Below are 26,047 nucleotides of genomic sequence, written 5' to 3'. Positions count from 1 at the left end.
AGGGATGCTGATGGGAAGGGAGGTATGGCATAGGTAGCCGTCCGGCAGTCTCGCAGTGAGCATTGGTGATGGGCCGCTATTGCGCTGCGGCCGCTTCTTGCTGGAATGTACTGGGTGCGCGCATTGCCCACGTGGCAGGTAGTTTTGTGTCTTAGGCCTGGGCACTTTCTTGTGGTGCACTTCACTGCCTTACCCCTCTCCGTTGCTTCCTTGGCCTTGCCTGGACAAGAGGGGGCGTGGGCTTTGCGTGTGCTGAGGCAGTGCAGACATGTTCCTCTTCCTCGCTGTGCACCAACTCTCGTGAAAAAACGGCGTCTTTGCGTCGATCAAGCAGCCGTTTTTTCACGCCACAAGGTAGTACGAATACCTGATTGGAAGGACGACTACCGATGAGCGCTATAATACTGAGACTCGCAATAGAGGAAAGGAATTAGTTTAAACACACAGCTCTTCCATGCCAAATTTATACATTGGAAGAGACATGTTAAATCAGCGTTTTTAAACCAGTGGAGAATTTTAAAAGAAACAGAAATATCTACTAAATTGACATAAAAATCTTGGTACTGTCGAATAAGATAAGACTTTATGAGGATGAATCAATCTTAAAAACCCACAAGTTCTACGGTGGGAGAATCATTTGTATATTTGGGTAAGCCATAAAATTATGACGGCAACTTCCATATAGAGACCTATGAAGAGCTCTATTACAAGTAGCGATATACTGATCACGATATAAAACTTGCTCATACCTCAAATGAGAAGTAAATACCCTAAATCTGAGTCGTGAAGAAGGTGGTTGAAAATCCTAACTGTATACCACCGAAACGCGTTGACGCCTATTCAATCGAAAACAACAGAAAACAACTACGGCTGACACCTGGTTGGGCACCTCAATCCCAGTACAAAAGCATATAAGAAGTTCTGTGCACAATTCTTCCGGAGTTCGCCGTAGAAGAGCTCCACTGGAATCCAGATGAGAAGATTGAAACAGAAAAGGAAGAGGCACCAGCAAAAAGTCCAAGCTCAAAATGAAGTCCTTTGTATTTCTTTTATTCTTGTAATATAAAAGTATATGATAAATCCTCAGCCAACACGTTTCGTTCTTAACATAAGAACTTCTTCAGGGCAAATTGGAATAATCGTAGCAATCAGCGAAAGTCATATAGTGTGAGTAGTCCCATAAGCATTCCCGAAACAAATTGTTAGTAAGATGATCAGTAATAACGGTGATGGTCACCAGAAAATAAGTTTCAGCTCAACAAGTGCGCTTTAATAATATGAAAAACAATAGTGAACTGGTGGTCGTGCAAAACGAGGAAATGAATATGAAGAACAGATAAAATATAGAGAGTTACTACAATCAACTATTCTAAGTGTGGTTGATAGAGATAGAACGTTGTACTCTAGATGCGGATTCCCATCAACTGCCAAGGGAGGCCAGTGTCATCACTTGGTAATCCTTCCTTCTTGTCACTACTCCTCTTAGCCAAGAGGCAGATGTAGTAGGCAAGATCAGAGCAGAGTACAAGTTCAAGAGAGAAATCGACCAAGAGTGGCCATATGTATTCCTGTTGAAGGGTACTGTGTGTAATAAGTGCAGTGCAAGTGAAAAATTTAAAAAGGGAGTTGGACAGAGAAAACTATGTTTATTAAATATCTCCGTTCCAATCCTATTAAAAAGACATGTAGCGGCAACTTTTTAGCAAATAGGTTGCGTCATATAGGGGTCGACTAGTTTCAGCCAGAAGGGAATGTTTTCCCGGCTTTCTTCAGGACCAATACATAATTGCTACTGCAAGTGAAAAAGAAAAAACAAGAAAGAGTGACAAGTTGTTCAACAATACAACCTGGTACCTATCGACCTCACGGCAAGTAGGGTGTATTTCACTCCTTACTTGTGTGAGCGTCAGACCTCACCTCACCCGGTAACAACTCAGGTAATTGAGACCCCGCCCTCTCCGTCGGTGCCTCGGTCCTTCCTGTGTTTGTGGGAGGTCTCCCGTGAGGTCGATAGGTACCAGGTTGTATTGTCGACCCCTATATGACGCAACCTATTTGCTAAAAAGTTGCCGCTACATGTCTTTTTAATAGGATTGGAACGGAGATATTTAATAAACATAGTTTTCTCTGTCCAACTCCCTTTTTAAATTTTTCTCTTGCACTGCACTTATTACACACAGTACCCTTCAACAGGAATACATATGGCCACTCTTGGTCGATTTCTCTCTTGAACTTGTACTCTGCTCTGATCTTGCCTACTACATCTGCCTCTTGGCTAAGAGGAGTAGTGACAAGAAGGAAGGATTACCAAGTGATGACACTGGCCTCCCTTGGCAGTTGATGGGAATCCGCATCTAGAGTACAACGTTCTATCTCTATCAACCACACTTAGAATAGTTGATTGTAGTAACTCTCTATATTTTATCTGTTCTTCATATTCATTTTCTCGTTTTGCACGACCACCAGTTCACTATTGTTTTTCATACATAAGGATAGGGGATTTGAACTGTTGTTGTGGTCATTAAACTTTTCCCTTAGACCTTTTTCCCTTCGGGGATTAATGTTGACGCTTTAATAATATCCCAAGATTCTCTTTGGTGACTTAATGATAAGAGTCCACAAACCCACAAACACGGGATCCAAAAATTTAGGAAGTCCCGCTGCACCAACCGGCAGCATGAACAGAAATACAAAGGACTTCATTTTGAGCTTAGACTTTTTGCTGGTGCACCTTCCTTTTCTGTTTCAGCCTACTCATCGAATCTAACCATGTGAAGTTCTGTGATAGGAGTAACAATCCCACCAGCTCTTCTGTTGTCCATTAGATGGTGGATCAATGTTTGCAACAGCTTAAGTAAAACTGTGCTTATAGGGTTTCCTGTGATTTATTATTATTTTGATGTTTGATTAAATGGTATTGTTTTATCGCAATTCTTCGCCGATGTTTTTAATCTGTTTTAAATATTGTCGTAATTTGTATTAGGATTGGGAGTATCAGCAACTCATGAATTGTATATTTTGTGTATTGTACATGGTTGTTTTTTTCAAAATGAATTAAGAGATTGATAACGTGCTTTCTATGATCTGAAGAATAAAGCAGTATAAGCACTACACTTTGATTTTCGTGGGGCATATAATTGAAATCTATTGGAGAAGTGTGTATGTCTACACCATGCATGTTTAGCGAGTGTGGCACGGTAGTAGTAAGTGTGGTGTGAGAACAATCTTCCAGGGGAAGCTTTATTTACCGCTGGTTACCAGTGCCCTGTTCCCTTGGACAGTGGGGCCACCTCTCTAGTTTCCTTACTACTTAACCCCACATGCTACTAACCGTGGACACGGACACAACGTAGTTGGGTACTGGAACTGGCCAGGGCACATGCGCCCTGCCCCTTTATTTAACAGGGTCACTTGACCGGTGATGCCTGTGATGGGTGGGTGTACAGTGAGGGTGGAACACTAGAACGTGTACAGCCGGACACTACAGCTCCCTTCCACTCACATTCCAAAGAGCCTTCCTCGCAGCCAGGTACAGTCCTCAGGTCGAGGACCAGTCTCGCCTTACACCAAACACATATCTACTTTTCTCTGATGCGGTCACCGTCCAGCACCACCCCCTCTTCTCAGGCACGAGTCAACCAGGCGCGCAACACCCATTGGACTCAAAGGGCTTCAGCCCCCCTCCCCCCCCCCCTCGTGTGTGGCAGCCCGGGCTGAGACAGCTTCTGGGCACACACAGCCGCGCCCGAGCACTTCACAGGTCTTTAAAAGACCATTTGTATGTTAATGACGCCTCGCTGTTGTTTCACCCCTTCTAGGAGCCCCTGCAGCTCCACTCTGCCTATTGCTTAAAGTTTCAGCCCCCCCCCGAAATTTTTTCTTAGCCCCCCCCCCCCCCCCCGAAATTTGGCTCTAGTTGCGCCTCTGGAGTCAACGGACACACTAACTCCCCTCACAACCAAGCACCGGCCGACCTCACACCTAGGCAACGCCCTCTCCTCACGCACTCAGACACCTGTCGCTGTTCCTTTCGCTCTGTTCCGCCCCCTCCTCCCGTGTATCAGCCTCTTGGGGTTCCTGTTCCCTTGCTGTGATTGATTGTGGCCAAGGTAACTTCTGATTCCCTTCGCAGCCACACAAAAGAAAAAAACGCAACGGCAGCAAAATTCCCTGAAATAGCTGCAGATGTTATAATCTGCTGAGTTTGCGCCATGATCGCCTCCCCTGGGGCCTGAGAAGAGTGCGAGCATTTGGGGCTGCGCGTGGCCTTCGCACCTCCTTCTGTCAGTCAGGACACGTCTGTGGGCGGAGCCTTGCCTACGCATGACCAGAGTATGACGCTCCTATTTATCCGCTGGTGGCGTGCCTCAACCTCATTACATTACAATCTACGGGATGAGAGGCTGAATCAGCCGCTGAGGTACATTCCGCTACCAGCAACCCCCGTGTATTTACCTCACGGTCCAACGTACAGACACTGACCCTCAGGTTTCCTATGTCTTAGGTGTATAGGCCTCAGGAAGCAGAGTTATAAATATCCTATAGGTAGGAGCCTCAGACAGCAGAACTTTCAATTAAATTACACATATTGCAGATGCCGGCTTCAGACAGCAGCGATATTTCTCAGGTTACCTGCATCTTACATGTGAGGCACTTAAACAGCAGAGATAGCCCTCAGGTTCCATTATGGTTTACAGGTGTGCGTCTCAGACAGCAGAACTGCCCCTTACAGATTTGCAGGCACAGACCTCTACATTAGCGTTATCCCTTGGGCTGCAGCTGCAGAGTAGGCGCACTGGCGCACCCTCCTAGCTTGGATGGCCCAACTCTTTCGTGGTTTCACATATCCTACACAGGCTTAAACTGTGAGGCGTGTTTCACATGCACAGGAATTCACCCCCTCCGTCAACACACGCCATGCTCAGGTAGCAGAGCTGTCCCTCGAGATAAATAGATCTTACCAGGCATCGTATCAGGTGGGCACGGGCCAGGGATGGGCCCACCACGGCGGAGTTAGGAGCACTGGGTGCTGCAGGGTGGGGAAGCACTTGGTGGTACTGCAGTGGGGGTTGGCACGAGTCACTGTAAGGTAGGTGGTCACTGCAGACCAAGTAGTCGTTGGTCACTGCAAAATGGGCAGGCAGAGTGGGAAACCGGCACACAAAAGGAGGAAATGATGCAAAGCACAGAAGCAGATTGTGAATTGCAAAGCGGGGGAGCACTCACTCCCCAGGCAAGGACTGGGGGCTGCACCGTGGATCCGACAACAGCCGCTGCCAATCAAGTAATCACTGCGCGATGACTGCACACTGGTCACTGCAGAGTGAGTGAGCGAAGAGTGGTCACTACTGGTGGGTGAGCACTATTCACTGCATGATGACCGGGCATGGTCACTGCAAAGTGAGTGAACGGTAGTGGTGTCACAGCAGAGGCGCAAATAGAGCCAAATTTCGGGGGGGGGGGGGGGGGGGCTAAGCAAAAATTTCGGGGGGGGGGGATGAATCTTTCAACAGTAGGCAGAGTGGCGCTGATTTCGGGGGGGGGGAGGCTGAATCTAGGCAGAATGGAGCTACAGGAGCTCTTAGAAGGGGTGAAACAACAGCGAGGCCTCATTAACATGCAAATGGTCTTTTTAAAGACCTGTGAAGTGCTTGGGTGCGGCTGTGCCCGGGAAGCTGTCTCATCCCGGGCTGCCACACACGACGGGGGGGGGGTCTGAAGCCCTTTGAGTTCAATGGGTGTTGCGCGCCTGGTGTCACTACTGGCGCCTGGGCACTGATTTCAGTTAGATTGGCACTGGTCATTGCAGAGTGAGTGAGACGTAGAGGTGTCACTACTGGCGCCTGGGCACTGATTTCAGTTAGATTGGCACTGGTCACTGCAGAGTGAGTGAAAGGTAGAGGTGTCACTACTGGCGCCTGGGCACTGGTTTCAGTTAGATTGGCACTGGTCACTGCAGAGTGAGTGAAAGGTAGAGGTGTCACTACTGGCGCCTGGGCACTGATTTCAGTTAGATTGGCACTGGTCACTGCAGAGTGAGTGAAAGGTAGAGGTGTCACTACTGGCGCCTGGGCACTGATTTCAGTTAGATTGGCACTGGTCACTGCAGAGTGAGTGAAAGGTAGAGGTGTCACTACTGGCGCCTGGGCACTGATTTCAGTTAGATTGGCACTGGTCACTGCAGAGTGAGTGAAAGGTACAGGTGTCACTACTGGCGCCTGGGCACTGGTTTCAGTTAGATTGGCACTGGTCACTGCAGAGTGAGTGAAAGGTAGAGGGGTCACCCACCACTGGTGCCTGGGCACTGATTTTCACTTCGGGCTGGTAAACACTGGGGAATGAATGTAGGGCGAGGCACTTCGCTTGGTAGCCACTAGTCACTGCGGATGGATGAGCAGTGCCCTGGTGGGCCCTTCGGGCGGGTGGTCAGTGCATGCTGCCGAGTCAGTGAACGGTGGAGGCTTGGCTCCTTGGGGTGAGCTCGATACGAGCTCGATCAGGACCCTGCGACACTTCCCGCAGACCCTCCCTGCTGCCATCCCCCTCCCCCGCTCCTTCTGCAATGTCCCCTGGGGGAGTGTCCATTAGGCGCATGTTATGGAGAAAGAATGGTGCTGCAGCACTTTCCCGCTCTCCCCTCCCCCTCTCCACATGAGCCGTGACAGGGCACGCTGCAGTCGGCCCCATGCAAGAAGGGGGGGGGGGGGGCGCCTTCCGCCACAGCCTCGTCACTCTGCCGTGTATTTCTACTCCACCACTAACGGAGCCTTGGAGCCCGTGCTCCCCACTACACCGCCCTCTTAGCCTCACACTGTGCAGTCCCGCTACAGGCTACACCCGGGGCACGTTCTCACGCGCTGAAAAGCGCGGGTACAGCACCTCATCCGCATTCCAGGCACACCTTGACGGCTTCTGGCTCCACTATTACCACAGCGTCACCGCACCGTCACCCCCACCCACCACGTACACACTGCGCCTCGCCACTGGTACGGCTTCACACACTGCGCATCACACCCCACTTCTACCAGCACACTCTCGGCGCATTGCGAGCCACCTATGAACTCCACCAGTATCTAAATGTCAGCACACCGCGTCCCGCCATTACCCCCGTAGTATAACCCCATAGTAAAATTTCACACCACCCATACCACCGTCTTACCAAATTGTGCATCTGCTGCTCGCTCCACCGCTAACAACGCCTCACCACACTTGAACTATTCATTAATTCATTCATACAGTGGCACCACATGCAACACCGCCAATCTATTACTACCATAGCCCCTTCACACTCTGCACCTGCCACGCGCTCCTCACTGCCACAGCAGGCACAGGCCACTTCTCACTACGACAGTCTTCCTACACTTGTCCTCTACCATTGACTAAACCACTAAGAACGCCTCGCATCTTACACCAACCATTCATCAACCCATTAATGCAGCCCCACCGCACATTGTAGGCCGCCAATCGATGACAGCAATAGCTTCACCCGCCATTGCACCTGACACTCACAGTGACGTAGCAAGGTCGTCATGGGCCCTGGTGGAGGCAGGACAAAGCCCACCTCCGGATATTGAATCGGTAGTAAAATACAGTTACAATTTGAGCTCACTGGGGTTCTAAGGAACCCTGGGTCCTGGTGCCACTACACCTGCTACACCATTGATAGCCACACACCTGTAAAGTTCTGTATATAGACTGGGCCCTTACATTAGCAAATGACATGTTACTAGTCTAAAACCTTCAAGAAATTAACTGAGACTCAAATGGAATTTTTTAGTGTTAATTTAGTAGAAGTTGTTTCCTGAATTTACAAGCCCAATATTTCTCATCAGCTTTATAGGAGAAAATATCAATCAGTTTCCTGAAAATTGTTGTAAAAACCTTTACAGGGGTATTCCTTACCAGCGATGCAATCCCCGTTTACATTTCAATGTTTCACTTCATCTTGAATTCACCAAGATTTTTTTCTTTTTCCAGATGTTTTGTTTTCCATCTAATAATCGTTCCTGTATAGTGCACGCAGATCACTGAGTCACCTCTAGGCGCCTGGGTGGATTAGTTTGTGAATGGGTGTTCCTGGTGAGATACAATTGAGAGCTTTGAGGTGAAGACTGAAAGTAGTGTGAGCTTCTCTCAGTGCCTTTCAATGTGTCCTAAGGTGTTCAGAACATACTCATCCAATCCTTGGCCTCTCTGCAGAGCACGCAGAGCAATGTTCGCATCTGTGGGCACGGTAATCAGTGCTGTATCCTATAGGAAAGTGAGTAAAGGAGGAATGCAAACCTGGTAAGATATGGGAAGTGTCACAAGAAATGAAAAAGGTGTGTATGTGAGTGTCAAAGACTTAGCTACAAGGTTCTAGTGGGTTGGGGCAGGAGCTGGTGGGCCCCGCGTGCTCTCCTGCACCTTCAGTATATATATACCTGCCAGCCGAGTCCCTGCCACACTATGGACCTGTGTTTACTCTTCCTGGCATTAGTGTTAGTTACAATGAACGAGCCACACAGCTGCAGTAGTAGTTTCCGAGGCTGTGCATTTGGGGCTGGCTGCGGCTTGCAGGGAACTTTAGCTGCTTTGTAATTGGACGGCTGAAGTGTCCGTCATCAGCTCATCCATAGACAAGTGCGAGCTCTGAGGCACCAAGGTGGAACACAGCCAGCCCATGTGAGAGTCTGGCAGCTGCTCTTGCAGCAACATCTAATTATATTTAACATATATCATAGATAATGAGTACAAGAAAGAACTTCCAGTACATTGTGAAAAAAAACCGATGTTATGTAACTTTTGTAGCCAAGAGAGGCCGCTTGTCCATTTGAGAATCATTTCATTTCTTGAAGTTTTTAGACCTGTAAAGCGGCATTTGCTGAGATAAGGCCCAAGTCTTTATATAGAGCTTAACAGGGGTGTGGCTATCAATGGTGTAGCAGGTAGAGTGGCACCGGAGTCCAGGGACCCCCTGAAACAAATTATAACTGTATTGTACTGCCCATCCAATAACCAGGGGGCTATTTTCCTAGCTTGCACCAGGGCCCATGACGACCTCGCCATGCCACTTGCACCAATGGTAGTTACTCCCTTGTCACCATACATTTGGCAGTTATTTTCTCAATTATACACTCAGTAGAGACTCTTGTGTTTCTCTGGAGTGTGTCCCTGGAACTCACACCATTGTTCCCAAACGTTCGAGATTTTTTCCTGCTTTTGGCGTATCGATTTCCCTGCTACCATGCACCAAGAAATATTACTACACCATGCTGGCCACGTGATTGGAACAAGTTTGAAAAGAAGCAAAGAGAGACATGTTGTGAAGTTCATCCGAGACGATATATGCATATTGATCTAGAAGCAGTAACAAAGAAAGGATGTTTGGTGGTTCAAGTAAGATAACATTTTGCCATTGGAGTGATCCCTGTGTCTAGATTTAAAAAAAAAAAAAAAAACGTTTTTCAAACATTTTCACGTAATTTGATGAGATCTAATGAAAGTCTCTTTAGGCGGCTGCTTTAAACCACATCATGCAAAAGTTGGTCCTGCCCTCAGAGATGACATGGTAGCTACAGTTAACACTTGGGAAATCAGGAATGCAAGGTACCAGGAATATTCCAGGATTCTGGACTGCTGACTGCACTGAAGCACACAAACAAGAAAGAGCCATCTAAGTACTGGCCACAGCCTCACCCCAAGGGAACTTTGGAAGAGGAGCCAGGTGTGCCGAGCACCAGGTGTTGAAATTCCAATAACTTGCTGGCGACGTGGGCGAGAGGGGGCAGTTCAGGCAGGTGACACCAACGGTGGATTCTGTCTGTGTGGAAGAGAGGGAGATCGGATGCTTCTGAAACACTGATTGGTGCTCAGGTCACAGTTGCAGGCAGGGCTGAAAGAGGATTCTCGCTGTTCTCTCGTTCCAGCAATCCCCAGGAAGGACAGACTGTTGCATAAGCATTGAACTTCTCGAATGCTAAATAAACCGGTTTTAAGTGAACGACAAATCAACATTAACAAAGATACCAGATGATGCCATGCTACCAAGGACTCAATCTTGCAGCCAAGGGCTATCCTTGAACTGCATAGTGTCTACTGATTCTCGTAGCCTTCATTCCCATCAAGAAACTTAGTTACCCCTCGTCTCCAGACTGTGGTAGAGTGCAACTGAAGCATGGCGTCCTTGGCGACTTGGAGTCATCCATTCACGCTGCCCATTAATGTGGCATTGTAGACGGCACTTGATTGCTTTGTCGCATCAATTATGTACATAAGACCCAGCCAGGCTACACCGTCGCTTCCACTACCAATCACTCAATCAATCAATACATTTGTAGAGTGCGCTACTCACCCGTGGGGGTCTCAAGGCGCTGAAGGGGGGGGGGGGGGTGCTGCTACTGCTCGAAAAGCCAGGTCTTGAGGTGTTTCCTGAAGGTGAGATGGTCCTGGGTCATTCGTGGGTGGGTGGGTAGGGAGTTCCATGTCTTGGCAGCCAGGTATGAATGATCTTCCTCCGGTGGTGGTTCTGCGGATCCGTGGTACGCTGGCGAGGGCGAGGCTAGCGGAGCGGAGCTGGCGGGTTGGAGTGTGGAACGTGAGGCGGCTGTTGAGGTATTCGGGGCCCATGTTGTGGAGCGTTTTGTGTGCGTGGGTGAGGAGCCTGAACGTGATTCTTTTGCTGACGGGAAGCCAGTGCAGGTCTCTCAGGTGGGCAGATATGTGGCTGTGGTGAGGACTGTCGAGGATGAGTCGTGCGGATGCGTTCTGTATGCGCTGGAGCCTTTTCTGAAGTTTGGCTGTGGTTCCTGCATAAAGGGCGTTCCCGTAGTCCAGTCGGCTGGTGGCGAGGGCCTGGGTGACCGTCTTTCTGGTTTCGGTAGGGATCCACCGGAAGATCTTTCGGAGCATGCGCAGGGTGTTGAAACATGAGGAAGAGATGGCGTTGACTTGCTTGGTCATCGTGAGGGAGGAGTCCAGGATGAATCCCAGGTTGCGTGCGTGGTCCGTGGGTGTAGGTGCAGTGCCCAACACTGTGGGCCACCAGGAGTCGTCCCAGGCGGATGGGGATGGTCCGAGGATGAGGACCTTCATCTTATCTGAGTTCAGTTTGAGACGGCTGAGTTTCATCCATTCCGCGACGTTTTTCATTCCTTCCTGGAGGTTGGTTTGGCGGTGGCTGGGTCTTTCGTGAGGGAGAGTATCAGCTGGGTGTCGTCGGCGTATGAAATGATGTTGAGGTTGTGGTTGCGTGCGATGGTGGCGAGGGGGCTCATGTAGATATTGAAGAGGGTTGGGCTGAGCGAAGAGCCTTGGGGTACGCCGCAGATGATCTCGGTGGCCGCTGAGCGGAAGGGAGGAATGTGGACTCCCGAAGAGTCTGGTGTCAAACATGCACACGAGGAAGACTGTGCGGCGTGAGCCTGTGCACACCAAGCATGGTGCCGCCACTTGTGGCCCCCAGGTTGGTAGCTGGGTTGTCCAGGCTCCTGACAGCTCCACCTGGACTAGGGTCACTGAAGCAGTGCACTGTAGGTCTTAGAGAAGAAACCTACACGCTCATAGGGGCCATTTAGATACTGGAGAGGACACCAGGGATAAATGTGCACCACCACATTATCGGATACGCTTTCATCACAGATCAATGCTGAGAAGGCGCCCATGCTTTCTCCATGCACGTCGTGGTCTTTGTGCCACAAATGGCATCTTGTGTCTAAGGCTAGGTCACAGTGGACACGCTTTGCACGCGGCGTCTGAGCTCAGCCTACCAAACCTGTCTTCAATAAGAAAGGTAGGGTCATATTTACTAGAAAATGGCGCGGCGCTGCAAGCCATCTTGCTGCGCTGAGCGGCATCATCAGGAAAGTGTAGGATAGCGTCGTATTTACAGCTATAGAACGCATCCCTGTGTTTCAGGGCCGGACTGGCCGTAGCGGGCACTGGGCAATCCCCCGGTGCGCCGCACGGGTGGGGGCCGGTTTTGGGCCCCTGGGGGCCGTATTTGTTACAGGGCCATTTTTGCAGCATAGCTGCAAAATCAGCCCTGTAACAAAATCGGCCGAAAACCGGCCCTGGCAAAGAACTCGGCGGCAACCCCAACCCCCCAGGGGGGGCCTGCCGAGCACTTTGCCAGGGCCGGTTTTGGTTCCCAGTCCGGCCCTGCTGTGCCTTACCTTGTGCTGGCACACAATTGGCTGCCTAGACCCAAAGCTAGCACCCTTGCACTATGGTGCAAGGGTTCCTATGTTGCAGGAAGTATTGTTTTTGTGTAGGAAGGGACACCTTCCTGCACAAAACCAACCATTGATGGCGTTTTCCTCCTTGTATGTGTGCTGCAGCACACATAGGAAGAGCAAAAAAGGAGAGATAAAGGTATTTCTTCTTGTTGCGCAACTTTAACGCCTTCCCTGGGGAGGCGCTAGAATCTGACGCATTCCTAGTTTTACAAAACCTTGTAAATCTGGGAATGGGTCAGATTCTATGGGTGTTGCGTGGGAACACCCAAAGCAACACCCATGAAACACCCCTTTCACGCAGAGTAATGTGTGAAAGGGGGCTATATGTACAAAGCGATGAAATGTCACGCTGGGTGACTTTGCGTGGCCTTGCAAATGTGGCCCGGCACACTGCGCCTCCGGAGCGTCACAAAAGTGATGGTCCGGCGGCGTAAAACTGCTGCAGGGGCATTGTAAATATGCCCCTGTACTCTGAGTCAGTCATTCTCTGGATGTTCATCAACAGTGTGGACTGCTAATCTGTCTCCCACATACATCATACTGAGCACCACACCCCTTCCCACTTTAGAATGGGAATTTCTAGGTTTTCTTGTTAATAAATACTTCTGCCCTTCTCCTCGATATCCCCGAAAAGAGGTCCTCGTCCTCTTAAATGTGTTGCTAAAAGTGTAAATACCACTAGGGAAATTGCCACCTTTGCCCCTACAGTTCCCCATTAAGATTGAGTTGTTGACTGGCTGTGTAGAAGACTGGGCCTAGATTTACTAAAGGTTTGTGTTTCCCTTACATTACACAAGTCATTGCAAGGCAACGCAAGTCCTTTAGTGGGATTTACTATGCCACGCAAGCTACATTTTGTGGCTCTGCGTGGTTTAGTAAATGCAAAGTAACGCAAGGCCGCGCATATCATTGCCTTGTGTTACCTTGCAGAAGGGAGGCATTTCATGGGTGGAATATAATGTTCCCATGCACCCAACCATGTATTTTGGCGCATTCCTAGAGTTACAAAGATTTATAAACCTGGGAATGCGTCAAAATGGTAAGCCTCCCAGAAACAGGCATAATATGGAGAAATATCTTAAATTCTCCTCTTTACTTCTTTTTTCTATGTGTGATATATTCTGCATCACACATAGAAAAAGGAACCTAGCATTAAGGATTGTTTTTGTGCAGGAACGTGTTCCTTCCTGCACAAAAATCAATCCTGCCTGTAACGTAGGTACCCTTGTACCATGGTGAAAGGATGCTTGCGTTGGTGCTAGGCAGCACACAGTGCACCAGCGCAATGAGGCACCAGAAATGCACAATATCTCTGTAAATATGGCACACTTCTGATATCTTTCTTTCACGCAACACAGCACAGCATGTTGTCTTGCTCTGCCGCAATGCGTGACTTTTTACTGTGGTTAACAAGGTTGAGCTCCTCAAATCTCAACATGTCAAGTTGCTGCCAATTAGGCCTGTTCAACCTGTCCCCTTAACCAGCATCCCTTTGGCATCGCCAACATCTTTTACAGATGAATCTTGGTTTCCCCGCAGTCCACTACCAATATCGGACCTATTGCTGCTGATTTAAACTTACCCCCCAGTGAACTTGAGATTTAACAGCAACCAGTTATGAAGCCCATGACTGATTCTAGTGTCCCAATTTATTGCTTCCGGCATTTGTTTCCCCCCATTTGTCTGCACCCTGAAGCATGGCCAGATGTCTTGATCTTAGCAAATGTGGCCAGCCTACACCCTGGGTCTAGTCAAGATATTGCCCAGCTCAAGAACAAGGCGACTCATTGGCTCACTAAACTTTTAGATTTTCATGTATTTAATTTTAACCAGATTTTAACAGTTAGGCGTCTCATTGATTGGGGCCTCCCTCAAATCCTTTGAGGGCACTGTGTTGTAGTTAATTACAAAAATAACGTTAAATAAAAAAAGCCTATTAGGTATAAAACTTTTTAGCGCAATTTGGAAAGTGTGTTGCTATACACAGCCCCATTGTGGCATTAACCCTGGGCTTCTTTTGGGAAACATCCATTACAACGCAGTCATTACAATAACCTACCTTTACAACGCAACTGCCTTTACATCGCATGCCTTTACAATGCATGCCATTACAACGCATGTTACTACAACGCATGCCATTACAATGCATACCATTACAACGCATGCCATTACCACGCATTATAAGGTAAGTAATAGAGATTTGTTTAGTATTAGGGTGGGTATGGGTTTTGGGGTACATGGGAATAGTAATTTTTACTCCAACACTTAGTAATTTTGACCCCTACACTATCCAACACTTACCCTACTGTTGCACTCACTGGAGTGGGAATAGTAATTTTTACCCCTACACTATGCAACACTTACCCTACTGTTGCCCTAAAAGTATTATGCGTTGTAATGGCATGCGTTGTAAAATCATGCAATGTAATGGTAGTTGTGATGTAAAGACTGCATTGTAAAAGCATGTGTTGTAATTGCATGCGTTGTATCATCATATATTCCTTCTTTTAGCATGACCTCAGGGATTGTCAGACAGATACTTTTATTGAGTTCCTTTCCCATCCCTATAGCAGGGAAGATGGCTGCCACAGGGTTTGCATTTACAGAGCTATACATCATTACTCAGAAGCTGATCTTTTACCCCCTGGTCCCAAATGTGCACCTCTTGGCACCCAAAGCACTTTAAGAATTATTAATTGGAATATTGCGGAAATTAAATCAAAGACTAGCCAAAGGGAGTGGTTGTCATTTATCAATTACTATGATATCTTTTATGTCAAGACACGTGGGCCACCACAGTTTTAATTTGTGCGGGATAGAACTATGATTCTGTTTCTGCTGTTTCCTCTATTTTTGGATGAGCAGCTGGCGGCCTGTCTCTATGGCTTAAGCTGCCTTTACACATTTATTTTACACCTATTAATGTAAAAGCGCGTGGATCCAGGTGCTCGTCAATTGCGGTAACGATTTTTGCTTTTATTCGGTTAATGTCTACAGTGATGATTTTATATCTTCAAATCTTATCCTTATTGATGAGTTGTGCGACTCATTTACATTTTCAGTTAATGAGCTTAATTTGGTTTTCTGCAGTGATTTTAATGCAAAAATATGTGCTAAAACCTCATCCATTGTCGATTTTTATGCGTTGCCGGGACAACAAGGCTATTTTAACTCAGCCTGACTCTGGAGGACTTGTACTTGGTAATTATGTAACCATAAGGGACTTAGTTAATATACACTAATCTGACATTAGCAAATTGTGGCCCTCATCACGTTTTTGGCCAGGGGTGTGCATCCGTTATTGATTACATATTGATGTCTCGCTGCCTAATCATTGATCTATTAAGGTTTGAAGTTCTTGAAAAAGACTACGATGACCTTAAGCTGCCAACTGTGATTCTTCTGCCGCCGGTGTCTAATGTACGTAGTCACGACGGTGACAACTTGTGTCGTCCCACCAAGAACAATGGCCTACGATTAATCTGTAACCTCTCGAACCTCTGTTTTATCCTTCACAGCTTGGTACAAAATCTGCAATCTTACTTCGTTACTTGTCTTTCTGATGAGGTATCAAAGCTGACATCGCTAAGACCTATGTCGATCTTTGCATCTCGATCAAAAGTCGACTTCTCAAACCTACATCCCACTTAGAGCGCATTGTGCCTAGGTGGTGTGATGCAAGCACTTTGTGAAGCTTTATCTAAAAACCCTATGAAGAAAGAAGAGGTTGTTAATTGTAGAGGTCACTAAGAAGATATGCTAAAAATTGGAAAGCTGAGATTATACAAAACAATTGTGATTCCTCAATGTAACCATGTAAGCTAAAAAAACAGAAGCTATTTTGGCGTACAGTCAATTCCATTAAAGTTAACAAATGAGGCATTAAGCCGTATAGGAGAGTTTCTTACTACTGAGCAATGAGAGGCTTAGCTTCTAGAGTATTTATTGTTGCAATTCTGCTGGTTGTGTTAGTGAGTTTAACCAATACACATTTCCCTGTCTAGATACAAATGGTGTATCTCTTGAGTTTCAAGAGGAAGTATCTGCCCTAATGGCTAGCCCTTTGGGTAACGCCCCGGGCCTGATGGTGTGCCCTTGGACTTTTTAACTCCAATAACGACCTTCGTGCACCGATTTTCACCAACATTTTGAATGGTATATACCACATTCTGCTCCCCTGATGTTGGACAGCCTCTATAATTGTTCCTATATTATTTAAAGATAATCAACTTCAACCACAATTTTATGGACCAATATCACTTATTGACTCTATGGTCAATGTGGTTGGCAGAATTCTGTGTAACAAGATTTATGGAACTGACAAAGGAAGACAACATTTCTTGTGAATCCCAACACAGGTTCAGACAGAGTCTGGGTGCAATGGAGCAATGTTTGTAACTCCCCCTCGTTATCAGCAAATACACCTTGGGCAAGGTTGCCCATTGTACCTGACCTTGATGGGCCTTTTAGCACTTTTGACCGTATTAATCAGGTCAAAACTATAGAGTTATTTACTTCAGATTGGTTTACATGTTCACAAAGTGAATTTATCTTTTTTGCCCCCTTATTTCAATGCCAGGTTCAGATGTGGGACTAACGCTAAGTGTACATCCTCTTTGAAACTAGAACGTGGTGTGTGCAAAGGATGTGTCCTGGCCCCAATTTTATTTATTCTTTACATAAATAATTTGAACTTGTTTTTAGTTAGCAGTGACCAAAATGTGCCCTTGATCAACTCCAAACGGATTCCTGTACTTTTATATAGTGGACGATGCAGTTCTCCTGGCTCGCACACCCAGTGCTTTAAAAACTTTGATCGAGAATTTTACGGTTTTATGACGGACTTAAATTTAGAGACCAATTGTACTAAGTTGTAAGTTATCTCATCTGGCCCCTAAAGTTTGAAAATGCGATTGCACTCTATTAAGAGAAATATTCTTGAAAATGTTTATCAATTTCTATATCTTGGAAGTGTTTTCAACTCATGGTCAACACATCTTAATGTAAGCTGACAAAACTTTCATCAGTCTTTGGGTGTGGTGATCAATCTTGCTTCTAATTTAGGAGGTAATCCTATTACCCCCTTGCTTCAAAGTTATAATGTGTCCCGATTGCTTTACATGGTACTGGAGTTTGGGGATATGCTAACACCAATTACTTGCAACTTGAAGAGAACTTATTTTGCTGCTGCCTTCTTCCCATCCTTTTGAGTTATTCACATTTCTTCTGCCATGAAGAATGGGACCTTTATTATAATCATGGCCATATTAAACTTGCAAAACCTAAGGGGATGATGGACGGAGTGTTGAACATTGCAAGCACTCACCCCCAGTCAACTGATCTGGGTTTAACCCACCACCGTTCTGTAGCCCACTCTGCCACCCCAGTTCAGACATGGCCATATGCAAATCAGTCTGACCCTGTGCCTCATGGGAACAGTCCAACCCGAACTGCCAAGCCATGTCTTCCCTGGACCGGAAACAAGCATCCTGGGACCGGTTTCTGGCTAATTAGCCGTCATCAGCCAAGCTAGCTTGAATCCAGTGGCAAAGTGAGAAAGGTATCCACGTCTGGGCATACCCTGCCAACTTAGGGCGAACAAAGCAAAACCAAAGGGGATGATGGACGGAGTGTTGAACATTGCAAGCACTCACCCCCAGTCAACTGATCTGGGTTTAATCCAACATCATTCTTTAGCTCACCCCAGTTCAGACATGGCCATATGCACCACTAAATGAAAAAGCAAGGAATTACTGAAGAGATCTTCCACATATTGCTGGTCAATCAGAGGACTTTAGTCTAGTCCACCACTGCAAGTCCCAAATACCTAAATACTATGACCGCTTCTTTGCATCACACAGTGACACTCAAATATAGGATGGCAGTAACAGAACTCATGCTAGCATATCTCTCCACTCCACAAGCCAGCTCAGGACCAAAATGATAAACTAATTTTCAGGTTGAACAACCAGTGCGGTAACCAGTCAAATAGACTATGATCATAAGAAATACCATAAGGGGACCTGCAAAGCTGCTCAAAGCTGCCAGCTTACTGAAAGCCATAAACTGTGCGTCTGTCTCTCACACTGCTAAGCTCTGTGTCCCAGAACACATAAGTGCACCTCAGTGGTCATCGTACACGAAATGGAAACACTTCCTACACAGGATCACTAAACAAAGACAGAAACCTTGCAACTACACATTCTACATGGCATACCTTATTGCCCATGCAGGCAACTGCTACAGTGTCCCAAATAGGAGTAGAGAGCGCTTGATAAATGCTACTGTCCAATCCAATCTTTCAGTAAGGTGGGCCACCACCCGCCAGATCGGCAGAGTACAAGCCTCTGGTGCCATGGCGTACTCTTAATAAACAAGCATGGGCACTGCCAATAGCTTTGGCTTTTGAATGCACTGTCAAGCCAGACCTAAAAATCTATGGATGACAATGACTGCTCTCCTCCCATCTGTGCTGCTGCCAGAGAAAAACGCCATAAATGATATAGTTATCTAAGACACTTTATTAGCATTACAGTGGCACGTGCCCCTGAAACGTTCAAGCTCAGGCAGCTGGATAAAGAAGCCGAACGATCACAGCTGTGTGGAGGTCAAGCACTGAGCCGGCCTCGGGGACCTGTGGTATTCAGTGCCCTGTGGCGTTAATTCGTTCAGTGGGGGAACCTCGCGGTACTGTCCACGGTGCTGAACCTCCTCTATGCGCCGTCCTTCCAGTGGACGCATCTCACAGTGCTGGTACTCGGATAAAGTTCTGAACAGCAATGTTGGCACAGGGTTAGGTGTCTGTTTTCCATTTATAGCGCCGTAGGGCACCTACTTCCGGCGTGTGAGCTAGGGTGTCTAAGACACCGTAAACACACCCGATGCATTGCTCCCAGACCCTTTCTCGAAGCACGGCGGCCCCAGTGTGGCAAAACAGGCTGTACAGCGCCCGGGTAAAAAACTCGAGCTCTCAGACGCTGCAGAGTCGGCGTGTCATCTTCTGTCAGGTACCCAGAGGGCAGCGCACAAATCACTCTAGGGCGAGAATTTTTTTGGCTTGTGCTGGGCTCGGGGAACGCCAAACACAGAGTTCTGCGGGACTCTAGCAGTAAGTTGCGTGCAGATAAAGCGGAGCAGCCCGGGGGTTCAGAGTGAAGGAGTCCTGATATGTACGTCAGGCAGTTGTCAATTACGCACGCCCCCCCCCCCAGGAATGGCAACAACAGCTTCCGCTGAAGGTGTTTATCCGAAGGGCTTCACACATTCACTTTTAAGTATCTACTGCAAGCCAGGGTCAATGTATGACCGGGAGGGTGCGGGCGGACAACCCACACGTTCAGCTGCACAGTTAGACATTTGGAGGCGATGCCCTTCCCTGAAACCGCCCCGTGTTGAGAAGGGAGGCGATGCCTGGTGAGAGGTCGAAGAGGGCGTGGGGCCTCCCCTTTTGACGCACCACATGTGGGCTGAATCCTGGCTACAGTGCATTTTATATTACATTGTATTTGTGGCACAGTACCGTTCGCCGATTACTTGTCATGCATGCTCAGGGGAGGGTGCATCGGTACTGTGTGCCTGCACCCAGAGGACTTTTGTGGGGAACAGTAGCGACCCTTTTATGAAAGTTGGCCCACCTGTCATTCTCTCTCTCACAGAAGTAAATTATTGACTCGTTTTACACTTGCAAGGTTGATATTGGCTTTTTGCCCCCAAGTTATTTGGGATTTGAATTTAAATGTGTTTGAGGACAAATCATGCTCTTACGGATACAGTGAATATTCGGCTGGTGCAGTTTATTGACATTTTAAAAAGACTGGTTAACGCCAATGACTCTGTTGAGTAGGGTCTAAGGCCCCCTGCCTCAGGAACGTTTCCCACGCCTGTCATATACTATGTACTTTATTGCCCTAAGCACATTGGCCCCAGCTGATGCCAATTAGGCTGTCGTTTCTTAGCAATATCTTATTAAGAGTGTATGGCTGCCTTTTTTTGTTTAAGCTCTCATGAGGGCGTTCTTCTATTTTGTGGTTAAACTCCTGATGATAGAGTACAGGCCGGGAGGGGAAGTTGCTGCTCTTGGCGCGCTGGCACTTTAGTACCCATCATGCACCTTATCTTGCTCCATGCACTTTGTAAAAACAATGGATAGGCGCTCAAGTTCTAGGAGTCGTATTGTTAGCCCCTGCATAAGGGGGCTTCCAAATTCTCCGCTATTACACCAGGTGGGTCACGGAGAGGTCCTTCGGGAGGACTGCGCTGCTTTGTACCTTGCATTTTACCGGTCCATAGCTATGCCGGGTCTCGTCTGGCTCTTATAGGGAGGTAGGCAAGGAGTGGCTTTATGTTTATGATTTGTATTAACTAATAAACTACATTTTACTACTAATATTACTTATGTATACAGTGTGCAGCCATTTAACCACAAAATTAAAAATAACAAGTGGCCACCAACAACCAAAGTCAGTAGCCAAGCAGTAAGGGTTACTTTCTTTACTTTCTTGTGAGACTATAAATTCATACCATACACGATCAGGCATAAGGACTATTCTGAGCCATGGAGGGGCCACCTGTCTGCTTTCAAATAAAATATTAGTCTTCGGATCAGAAGGCCTTCATTTAACCATCAAATTCATCAAAAAGAATCCAAAATATTTAAGGAATTCTACAGTTCTGGATATCGATATTGGGATCAAGTAAGAAAAAAATAGGCCCAGATCTCTGTACTGGGGTGAATGTATGACAATGTTTTGCATTCTGTCCATCAATTGTTGTTTTTGTATTTGTCACCTCGAGTGGGACGGGTGTGCCCAAACGTGGGTCCCGGGCGCTCCATGCCACTGGAAGCAAGCTATCCTGGCTGAAGAGGGGTGAAACCCCGAAACCAGTCCTAGGATGCTTGTTTCCAGTCCAGGGAAGACCTGGCTTGGCAGTTCGGGCTGGACTGTTCCCATGAGGCACAGGGTCAAGACTGATTTTTATATGGCTGGGTTCAAACTGGAATGGCATGGTGAGCAAAAAAAAACCGATGGATTTAGGCCCAGATCTCTGTACTGGGGTGAATGTAAGACATTGTTCTGCATTCTGTCCATCAACTGTTGTTTTTGCACTTGTCACCCCGAGTGGGATGGGTATGCCCAGACGTGTGTCCCGTGCTCTCCATGCCACTGAAATCAAGCTATTCTGGCTAAAGAGAGCTGAAACACTGAAACCGGTCCTAGGATGCTTGTTTCCAGTCCAGGGAAGACCTGGCTTGGCAGTTCGGGCTGGACTGTTCCCAAGAGGCACAGGGTCAAGACTGATTTGTATATGGCTGGGTTCAAACTGGAATGGCATGGTGAGAAAAAAAACGATGGATTTAGGCCCAGATCTCTGTACTAGGGTGAAGGTATGACATTGTTCTGCATTCTGTCCATAAATTGTTGTTTTTGCACATTAAACTTGCCACATTGCTGCTGTGTCTCTGAGTGTGGTCTAATCCTCATGCTACCCCAAATTATAGTATTATTACTGATTGTCTTAATTGTGGTTATGGTATAAAGATTCCTTGGTTGTCTTCTATAAATCTACTTTGGAGGGTATTGGCAGGCCTTCCTTATTTCCGAAACCTTCTGCTATTAGTAAGCGGATAAGGTGAAGCTCAAGAAGAATTTTCTCGAAAACAGATGGGTAACCAGGAAATTAGGGGAACTAACCAAAGCCCCCTTTTCGAACCCTTCTGCTATTAGTAAGCGGATAAGGTGATGCTCAAGAAGTATTTTCTTAAAAATCATCGTTATCCAGGGAATTAGGTGAACTAACCAAACCTCCCATAAGTGCGTTCGTCGGCCAATGGGCAACACATGCAAACGCTTCCCAGTGCATCAGTTGGCCACTGGCCAACATGGGAAGTGTATTAAAATGGTCCTCCGGTGCAAGCATCGTAGGACTCCTTTTAAAAAATAAATTCTGGGGGGATGCGGAATCGCTTCCGCGTCTCTCCCTCCCCCTTCCGCCCATCTGTGGCATCAGCGCCCGCAAGGCTATCTGAAAACAGGCCTCCCTGTGTTTTAGGAAGGCCTAATTGGAAAGGGGAGATTCTCCACTTTCCTATGAAGCCTCTCTGAAACTGTTTCCTGGCTGTGGATCGCAGTTAAATGGTTTGGGTAACCCCCATCTTAGCACTGTACACGAGTAGAGACTGTTTTTTGCTATTGCAGTGCATGCTGCATTTCAATGATAATTTTGCTGCATTGCCCCCGGACAATTCAGACCATGACAGGTTGGGAGCTTGTCCAGCTAATTCTTCAGAAAGGTTAAAACCTTTATGTGAACACAAGGAGATGATGGACGGAGCGCTGAAACTTTTCAGACACTGCCCCCAGTCACAGATCTAGGTTGAATCCATCATCGTTCTTTAGCTCACTTCGCCACCCAAGTTCAGACCCAGCTATATGCAAATCAGTATTGACCCTGTGCCTCTTTTGAACGGTCCAGCCCGAACTGCCAAGCCATGTCTTCCCTGGACCGGAAACAAGCATCCTGGGACTGGTTTCGGGCTAACAGCCCTCATCAGCCAGGCTACCTTGAATGCAAAGGCAAAGTGAGCAAGGGACCCACGTCTGGGCATACCCTGCCAACTTAGGGCAAACACAAGGAGATGATGGACAGAGCGCTAAAACTTTTCAGACACTCACCTCCAGTCACAGATCTGGGTTGAATCAGTCATCGTTCTTTAGCTCACTTCGCCACCCCAGTTCAAACACAGCCATTTGCAAATCAGTCTTGACCCTGTGTCTCATGGGAACAGTCCAGCCCGAACTGCCAAGCCATGTCTTCCCTGGACCGGAAACAAGCATCCTGGGTCCGGTTTCGGGCCAGCAGCCCTCATCAGCCAGGCTAGCGTGAATCCAGTTGCAAAGTGAGCAAGGGACCCATGTCTGGACTGGACTGGACTGTTCCCATTGGGCTCAGGGTCAAGACTGATTTGCATATTCTGCTCTGGCGATACACTATTTTGATCAGCTTGCTACCGGGTCTGAGCAAATTATGCAAATATGTACGGTCTAAGTGCAATTCGTTATTATGGTTATGTGAATATGTAATGTTTTTGCATCTATTGAAAAAAAGAAAATATTTTAAAAAAAGACTGATTTGCATATGGCTGGGTTCAAACTGGAATGGCATGGGGAGCAAAAAAACGATGGATTTAGGCCCAGATCTCTGTACTGGGGTGAATGTATGACATTGTTCTGCTTTCTGTCCATCAATTGTTCTTTTTGCATTTGTCACCCAGAGTGGGACGGGTATGCCCAGACGTCAGTCCCATGCTCTCCATGCCACTGGAATCAAGCTATCCTGACTGATGAGGGTTGAAAACCCGAAACCGGTCCTAGGATGCTTGTTTCCAGTCCAGGGAGGATCAGGCCTGGCATTTCGGGCTGGATTGTTCCCATTGGGCACAGGGTCAAGACTGATTTGCATATGGCTGGGTTCAAACTGGAATGGCATTGGAAGCAAAAAAACAATAGATTTAGGCCAAGATCTCTGTACTGGGGTGAAAGTATGACATTGTTCTGCATTCTGTTCATTAATTGTTCTTTTTGCATTTGTAACCTGTTTGTGGACAATTTCCATACAGAAGTAGAGCTGTTCAGTGAGCTGTTCAAAGCTGGCACTGCGGCCTGAAGTACAGTTAATTGTCGCCACAAAGGATTCCTGCAACAGTTTGTTTGTAAGAAGCTCCAGAAATCCCACAGCACTGTGTTGCATTCCAACAAACTGCTCGTAGTCAAGTTCTTGGAAAGGCATGATGTGTACGTGTTCACTAAAATTCACAACGAGAGCACTTTCTACGTCACGGTTTGGGGTCAGTTGGCAGAAGTTCACAAGCCTACCTGCATACTTGATTAGAACAAGTGTATGGGAGGAGTGGATACGTACTACCAGGTTCTTCCGCCATACAATGCTAGTCGTAAAACTCACACTTGGTACAAGAAACTGTTTGCCCACCTAATCGAGATAGCAGCATACAATGCATATGTTTATTGATTATCAGACAACCACAGGAAGACTCATGTCTTTCCTTGACTTTTTGTTGTCCGTCATTAAAAGTCTTACTGCTACAGAAGCAGCAGCCCCTACTTCATATGCACTGGAAGACATAGCAAGGCTGCAGGAGCGATACTTTGCTAATCACATTCCTGCAACAGCTAAAAAGGCTCGACCATGGTGTAATTGCAAAGGCTGCTCTAAGCATGGAAAGAGACAGGAGAGTCGAATTAACTGTCCTCAGTGCCCATCTCACCCGGCCCTGTGTTTTCCTGATTGCTACATATTATACCATACAAAAGTGAAGTATTGGGAAATTGACTGAGGTGAAGGTGCCATTACGTAAACCTTTCAAAGGCTGTGCATAGAAACCTACCATCCACAGGCCACTATTTCACTAGGCAAGCTGCTGTAGAATTTTTCTACATCTACTTGAGGAAATCATGGACTTCATTATGGCCTACTCGACACCTTTATCTGCCATCAGAACGTGGTTGGTGTTCTGTTTCTCAGTTGACAAGTGCATTATAGTTCCCACACTGCATGTAATGTTGGATGGAACCTAAGCCACGTTGTCACGGAGTTCCCTGTGTGGCAAAATTGTAAAGACTTGACTAGATTGTGAAGTGCTTTTTGGGAACTGATGTGTACAACACAAGGACCACCCTGATTGCACATGAGAACCAGAGTAAGTGCAATAAGTCAAAGAAATGTCACATGGGACTTTAGTATTGGTTATGATACAAGTTAATAATTGAGTTTTCACACTTGCAAAGCAAAAGTTAAAGTGTCGGTGAATGAGTCCCACAGCACATTTATTTGGCTTATTACTTTAAGGAACTTAGGCAGTATTCCTCAGCATATTTGTCTTAGTTTCAATTGTAGATATGCATGCTTAGTTTAAGGAATGAGGCCTCTGAGGAAGGCATACTCGGACACCCCCAACTTGCATCCACAAACTAGAAGGAGTTGGATTTATCACAGAAAGTGCCCTGAAGGCGCATGAAAGACATGTTTTCTTGAGCTTCAGGTAGCTAGGGACAGAAGCCGTTAGTATAGTTCACTTGGCAAGTAGACCGGTTTAGTTACAACACAGATGTGGACAGAGACATGAACAGGTAAGAAAAGCTTAGAGAAGTTGTGCTTTCATAGGGATATTGCATAGGTAGAAGGCATATAGTTCAGGTAGTACAGATACACATGCCATCACTTGATCTTCACCTATGGATTCAAACCCATTGGTGCTGCACTCGCCCCAAAACTGAATTACTTCCTCACTCAACTACCGTGGCGGGAGGTATGAAAGTCTTGTGTGTGATGCGTGAAGGGCATGTGAATGGACCATAAAGCGGTTGGTGCCTTGAAGTGGCTTTATGGCTCACCTTCAGAAGTCTTGGTTTAAATATTGGGGACATTGGGGAGAGGAGTTGGCCTAACGGCTAGGGCGGTCGACTTTGAATCTGGGGGACTGGGTTCGAGTCTCGGCAATGACGCTGAACATCCTGTGATTCTAGGCAAATCACTTAGTGAATTGCAGGTTATGTAGGGGAATAGGAGGGGAAGTTATTTAAGTGATAATTTTTAAAGGGATGTATGTTAACTAAATATCAAAAATATAATTATGCTAATTTTGTAATTGATTATTTGCTATGCCATTTTTTTTTATTGAATTAAATATTAATTGATAAGTGTATCTATTCCTAATTTTTGTAAAATGTATTTATTATTGTTTCAAATTGTATTTGTTTTTATTTATGTAGTAATTTAATGTTATTGTTATTTTGTTTATATGCTTTTTTATTAAT

The sequence above is a fragment of the Triturus cristatus genome, chromosome 11 (genome assembly GCF_964204655.1).
Source record: "Triturus cristatus chromosome 11, aTriCri1.1, whole genome shotgun sequence".
Lineage (NCBI taxonomy): Eukaryota > Metazoa > Chordata > Amphibia > Caudata > Salamandridae > Triturus > Triturus cristatus.
The sequence above is the reverse complement of the archived record's forward strand: the minus strand, read 5'-3'. Positions refer to the sequence as shown.